Raw genomic sequence first — 7522 nt, forward strand, 5'->3', positions numbered from 1 at the left:
GTTTTGAAGCAAATTTTCAAAACTGAAGTTTCCTTTAAGTAAGATCTACTTCTACATGCTTTTTTCTCCCTGCAGTTGATTATAAAATTTTGACACTACAGAAGAATTCGGGTTTTTTTTTAAACTTCAAATATCTCTTTTGTAGATGAACACAATGAGCTAAGGGAATTATCCAAGGTCACCTAGTCAGCTAATAGAAAGTTAGGCATGCAAATGGGACTAAAGCTTCTTGACCTGCTGCTCTTCCTGCTACATCATTACCTCTTGGATTTTCTACTTCAAGAAAGTCGATTAAAAATTCTAAAATGCTGTAGAGAAGAATTAAGTTATGGCTCACCTTTCTTACCTTGAGCCTGATATATTTGTGCTTTCCCATATTTAAAAGCTTATAAAAATCTTATTAAAAACAAGGCTGTGGGATATTTTTTTTAAACCACTAAAAGAATCCACATGTAAAAGACAGGCGATGCTGATATGAGAAGTTCCAGAATCTAATTTCAAAGCTCAATAAAGCCACAAGATAATGCTAACATCTATCAGCGACCACACAACTTTCAGTAATGGCCTACAAAGTGAGTCTTTAACATGTAAAGTCACTTACCCTTTCCAGAGATTGTTAGCAATCCTGCTTGTGTGACTATTGGTGGTTGTTTATTTTGCACTTTATCGGAGGCTCTGTGAGAGAGGGGGCTCTCTCCATCTTGCTCACCTCTGTATCTTAGGATATGTGATGGTCTCTGGGAACTAGTAGAAATTAAAATGTTTGTTAGATGAATGAATATTTGCAAAGGCCTTGAAAACCAAAGGAAGGCATGAAAATCAGAAGAAACATGTGGTGAAAGCCTGGAAGCATAAGGAGACCTGATGTGCTTAAGAACAGGGAGGGCCTGGAGTCCCTGGACACAGGGTGATAAAGACAGATGGGTGAAAACAGGTTTGTATGGTAGAGCAGAGGAGCTGGTAATAACAAGTAACAAGCAAAGAGGTCTGGCCTCCATTCTGAAAACCCAGGGAGCTATTGGAGAGTATTGATAGAGTAATAAATATAAGGGCTAAAGTTTAGAAAGGACTTGGACTTGAGCATAGATAAAAAGTTGAGAACAGGGCAGGGAGCAGGAAAATTCATTAGAATACTTTGAAATCACTAAAAAAAAAAAAAAAGATGTCATTCATGTACCTGAGCTACAGCCACGATCAAGACATTTGTTCTCAAGAAAATGGCAGGCCAGTGGGGGACAGAGATATAGACAGGCCACAACACCACAGTCAGTGTAATAGATGGAGTAAACACAGAATGTGAACAGTGTGCTCGAAGAGGTTCTGAGTCAGGCAAGGTGGCCCAGGCCTGAAATCCCAGAGACTTGGGAGGCAGCAGCAGGAAGGTGTCAAGTTCCAGGCTCCCCGGGCAAGTTAGAAAGACCCCTGTCTCAAAATAAAAAATGAAAGGGCTGGGGATGTAACTCGATGGTAGAGCATCTGGGAGTTCAATCCCCAGCACTGCAAATGAAAAAGAAGAAGAAGAAAGAGGTCTGAGCTCAGTTTTATTTGCAAGTGACATGTACCCTGATGCCAGAGATGTAGGCAGCATCAGTAAAGCAAGAGAGTACTCAAAGAAGAGGGAACAAGGACAGCATAGGACAAGGACAGTAAGGGCTGGAGAGGAGAGAGGATGTTAAGTGGGAACGGAAAGCAAGAAGGTGGATAGATATTCAGGCCACAGACCCATAAAGACTTGGTGAGTGCAAGCGCAAAAGAGGAAGGGACAGAAAAGTTCTAGAATCCGGTGAAAATCCTCAGGTCCCTTCTCAGTCTGTACCTTGCATTCCCATGCCACCTCGTGCCCACACTCAGAGGCAACTGCTGAGGTTTGGATATGACTTGTTCCCCAGAGTTTCATGTGCTGGAATTTGGTCCACAGTATGGCAGTATTGAGGTGGTAGAACTTTTAAGATTGGGGTCTAGGAGTAGGTATTTAGGGCACAGGGGAACTACCCTTGAAAAGGATTACTACTGGTCTCATGGATTTAGTTGTCATGAGAGTAGATTGTTATAAAAAGAGTGAGCCTTTTGCTTCCTGTCTTAGAATGTCTTCTCTTTTTCATAGGCTTCAACATTTAGATGTAACTCACCATGAGGTCCTCACCAGAACCAAGTAAATAGATGCCGGAGTCATATTCTTGAAATTCCAGAACTATGAGCTGAATATAAACCTCCTTTCCTTATAAACTACCCTGTTTCAAGTTTATTATGGTAACACAACACAGACTAAGACAGTAACTATTACTATCATCTGATAGATTAATTTTGCCTGGTCTTAAATTTCATGTAAGTAGAATCATAGAATATGCTCTCTCTTTCTTTTTTTAATCTGTTGGTACTTACTCAGGTATTCCTACCCATAAAATCAAGCTGTATGTTGAACATTTGTGTACTTCACAGTATGCATTGTATACCTCAATTTTCAAAGTGAAAAGAGGAAAAGAAAAACCTACCATGACTCCTGGGCTGTGTTTCTCAAGGTATTCATTTTTCTGGATGCCAATCGGGGTTACATTTTTAAAAAGATTTTGGGTTCAAATAAGCTTGGGAGATGCCGGGTTAAAATGAACTAAAACCAATTCATTCTGCTTTATATTAGTAAACATGATGAATCTGCAAAGAAGTGATAAATATCCAGAATTGTTCAAATCATTTCTAGTGGAGTGTTTCTCAGGACACAAAATATTAAGGGACTCAAGATATTAAAGAACTCACTGTGGAATTTTCTAGCCTGGATACTGTAGGAAATGGATTATATGAAATAGAGACCTGGAAAAATAATTCTCTTGGGCATATGGAATTTGAGATAAGAGTGGTTAAATCCATCAGACACAAAGAGTCTGGCAGGCAGCTGAAATGCAGGAATGCCATTCCAAGTCCCATCAGGCCTGGGGATATATTTCAAACTCTGACATATGGGTGATGTCTGAAAATCTGTAGATAGATATAGATTACATTCCCCAGGTAGAAATGTCGCATGAGATGCTACCAAGTCCCAGGAGGTAGATAGGGAAAAGGAAAGGGACCAGGAAAGTAACAAAAAAGTATTTTAAAGCTGACACAAGATTAGACTGTGTCTCCCCCAGGTAACAATACAGGTTAGATGTCTTCAGCCTGATTTCTTTCCCACCATAAGCCTTTTATTTAATCTCCCAACAGCCAGAACTCAGAGTTCCTTAAGTGTCTTTGAAGTTCTATGTAGGGGATCAGGCTTTATAGGATTCTTATCTAACTAAAAAGATAAGTTTAGTTCAAAATACAACATTCACATTCTAGAGTTTACAAATTTCAGAGACATGGTTCTAAAATAATTTTAAAAAATACTTCTATAAGTCTAAAAACTGGCTTTAAAAAAAGTAGAGGGAGCAAACAAAGAGTGATTTATCATATTTTGTTCTCTAATGATGCAAGGAAATCTTAAAATATACAAATAGTTTCAAATATTTAAGACATTGAATGTTTCATGTACCTAGTACTACTTTAGTATTATCTTATTAATATAACTATACCAGTAGTTATATATTTTGCTTTTACTACTAACAAGTTTTTCAAGATTTACATATAAAATGCAGAAAGACAGTTTGGATGTGAACTTGAAAGTTAAGCAAAAGAAAAATACTAGTCAAAAAAAAAAGAGGAGTGGCAAGGTAAAAAAAAAATACTTTGCTAATATTTAACAAAAATTGGGGGAAAACAAGATTTTGTAATACCAAAGAGACAACAAATAAAGATCTTGTTTCTTCCAACTGACTTATCTGGGAGCAGCAGAGAATATTATTCATTTAAACCATCTTTTAAAAAGATCTTATAGTATTGCCATCTGTTGGCATATGACAGATACAGCATTCCAACGATGCAGATAATGAAGCAAAAATACAGAAAATTAAAGGGACAGATGTGGAAAACTCACACACTCATTTGGCTTAGCATTTCACATCTGTTCTCTCTGAAGCCTTCCTAAGCAACACAAATCTAATTCCTGGATTCGATACCTTGAAATGTTATGCGATGCAGAAAGCAGCACCTGTGACTGATGGGAGATTCATTCATTCCAACACATCATGTGTTTTCTCATCAATATTGAGAGTCTCCTATCCAAAACTCAGTTACTATTATCCAGGGAGGATCCACATAAGTCTATATAGGTGTTTATTATACTGCATTTATTTATTTATGGCTTCTAAGAAAAATGTCTCGATAGCATTTGAAATCCAATATGAAAAGAAATACAAAAAAATAGTCATCTGTATACTCTACGTACCTTTCTAAGATGATGCACATTTTTGCCTAACAGAGATGAAAAAATAGCACAAATATTAACCAATTACTACACCACATGTAAACGTATTCATTTAAGCCTTAAATCTCCATTTCATACTTTGAAAATTTTGAACCAGGTGACTATACTGCCCATTTGAGCGTTAGGGTTTTGATGTGAGGTGTCCCCCAAGACTCCTGTGTTAATGCAGAATAACCAGAGGTAAATGATTGAATTGTGAGTGGTGTAAACTCATCTGTCCTTCCTAGTTTGAATGGACTGGTGGTGGTGACTGTGGGAAGGTGACACATGGCTGGAAAATGGCTAGAGGAGGTGGGTCCAGGGCATGTGACCTGGAAGGATGCATCTCCCCTGTGGCCCCTTCCTCACCCTTCATTGCTGCTTCCTGACTACCATGAGGTAATCTGGTCTCCTCTGCCCTTCCCTTCCGCCATGATTGCTGCCTTACTCTGGGCCCAGAGCAATGGAGTCAGCCCTGTATGAACTGAGATCTCTGAAACTGTGAGCCCCATATGATCTTTTTCCTCTCTAAGTTGTTCTTGTCAGATATTTTGGTCACAGTGATGCAAAGCTGATTAAAACATCAAGTAATTTAGTTTAAAATGTCGTGAAATATAATTTTAATTATTTCGTAACAGCTGACCCACACTTGCTAAACCAATGCTTTTCCTATGTCCCCTCTCAATGTCAAGACAACATGGTGAAGATCAATATGGTACTGATCATTGTTTCCCATTACGGGGCCCACAGATGACTGGGATCTTAACTGTATTCTTGATAGGTAAGGATTCCTAGCAGAGTAAAGTTTCCATCTCCATTAAACTTTTTGTCTTTTTTTAAAAAAAAGGAATCAAAGCACATTTTTAATAATATTGATAACAACCTTGTAATTTATTAGTGCCAAGAAACACTGATTCTCCTTTAAAAGGATCTGTCCACTACTTAAATTTCAGAAGCTTGGTAAAGTGCCTGGCTTGGTATTTGTCTTTCTGAATACGTTGGCACCAAGTAGTTCTGCATCTAAAGCTATTGTGAAATCAACAGAAGCAGATTTAACATGGAAATCCTGCTTTTCAGCCAAATGAAGGCCCAATGACATCACAATTGGCAAGACAAAAGATTTTATGGTGGTTCCCATGGAGAAAAGTGACAGGAGAGTTAGACTATAACAGGGCACATTGTAGAAGTTATGCTTTATGCTGATCCCAAAATGTTCATATATCTTCAGTAGTCAGCACCATATTTGTATAATAACCAGTAAAATAGCAAATCTCTCTCTCATATACTAACATCTACCTGATTTTCAGTTTATACAAATTTAGCAACATTTAACAAAAATAATTTACATACATAATAGGAACCTAATAATTTTTTCCCGTTAAAGGGGTTAGTATATTACTTAAGCCTGACAAAAACTTGTGTCAATGCTAAGGTCACAACTTTGAGACCTGCCACCTTGGGTTTCCCCAGGCTCTGACTTTTGCTAGCTATTTGATGTAAGGTAAGTTAATCAATCAAACCTGTCTCTTCACTTGAAGATAGAAATAATCACAATCAACCTGTTAGCTTGTCAGGATGAAATGTGCGTAGAAGACCCAGTACAGAATCTGACACGGAGCATGACACTTATTTTTTTTTTTTGTGTGTGTGTGTGTGTGTGTGTGTGTTATTCTTTATTTCTTACCAAAAACTTTATGGCAAAAGTTAGTAAGCCCATTTTACAGGTAAAGAAACTGGGATTCAGGAATTTTCTACAACAGTTTCACAATGAGGAATTCAGAGAACTGCATGGGATGCCAGGTCCAGCTGGCCCGAGGTCCCATTATCTTTCCACTATGTCACACAAGTCCCCAGGGAATAGCCCAATAGATCCTGTTTCCTGCAGCTGAAGATGCACCTTCTTAGCCATTGGCTAGCACTGTCAGCCAGAGTTTTCTCTCCTTTGTTACTGAAAACTGGGGAAACTGGGGCAGCAACTGCAGTGATCCAAGTACCACTGGTGATTATCTTCACAAGAGCAGCTTCCCCAAACAAAGCAGAGGCGACTAATTGCTAATGAGATTTAAAAATGACTCTTATCCCACCTCCTCCTCAGTCTTTCTGAGCTACAGGAAGTCATAAGCAGAAAAGTGTCAATGTCTTACGTCACTTCAATTGAGTGACCTGCAAAGGAGGTCAAGATTAACAGGTATATGAACATTCCACGTTATATTTCCTTTTTACTGGCAGAGATTTTTCCTAATTACCAAGTACAATTTGAGGATCTGTTTCCATAAACAAAAATAAATACATAAATAAGTAGTTGTGGGATTGCTTATATATATATATATATATATTTTTTTTTTTTTCCTGGAGAAAACCTCTTCTGTACTATGATACACCCTCAAAAATGTGGAGGAGCAAATGGTTGATGAGCTGGATACATAATGAATGTGGTGGCTCACATTTCAGACTTTATACTGTCTTCACCACACAACAGGGAAATAAAATTCTCCAGACTATCAAATGTGACAAGTCTGCAGTGACAGTTAATCCTTTTTATTTCTTGTCATTAAATGTGCTCTGCATCAGTATAATAAGTAATAATTGTCCATGAAATGGATGCCTTTAGACTGACTGACTTTCAGTGGAGGGGAAATAATAGAGATTTGTGATGTGGAGATATTAGGGATGGTGAAGAGGAGGAAGAGGGTGAGGCAATAGTTTTGGAATGTCTTCTTTCAAAGAGTTAAAGGCAGACCCTAAAAAGGCCTTGACCATAATCTGTGAGCAAGAATTCTATACTCATTTTTTTTTTTAGATAAGTCCAATCTCTTTAGGAGTCCTACTTGTTGGCATGAATCACAACATGGATAAGGCAATCTACACCATACACAGTCAACAGTGTTCCCATTGACACATGGAAACACAGGCAGGCCAAGGTGAGGAGACCATGCAATGAGCCCTTACCCTGACAGTTTCCACTTTCACCCATAGTGTGGGATCAGATTCCTAGTAACAAAGTTATATAGCCTTCTAACAGTATGTCCCAGTACTATTGAAATGGAGCTAATAAGTGCTCTTTTCTTTTTTTTACACCGTGAACACTAAGATAAAGAGCCTAAGAGCTGCCAAGAGCTGTATGGAAAGCTATCCACCAAGAGGAGCCAGTGCAAGGGAGGAAAGCTAGGTCCAGTGTGCTACAGTTTGCTATTCTGAGTGCCC

The sequence above is a fragment of the Callospermophilus lateralis genome, chromosome 16, assembly GCF_048772815.1.
Source record: "Callospermophilus lateralis isolate mCalLat2 chromosome 16, mCalLat2.hap1, whole genome shotgun sequence".
NCBI lineage: Eukaryota > Metazoa > Chordata > Mammalia > Rodentia > Sciuridae > Callospermophilus > Callospermophilus lateralis.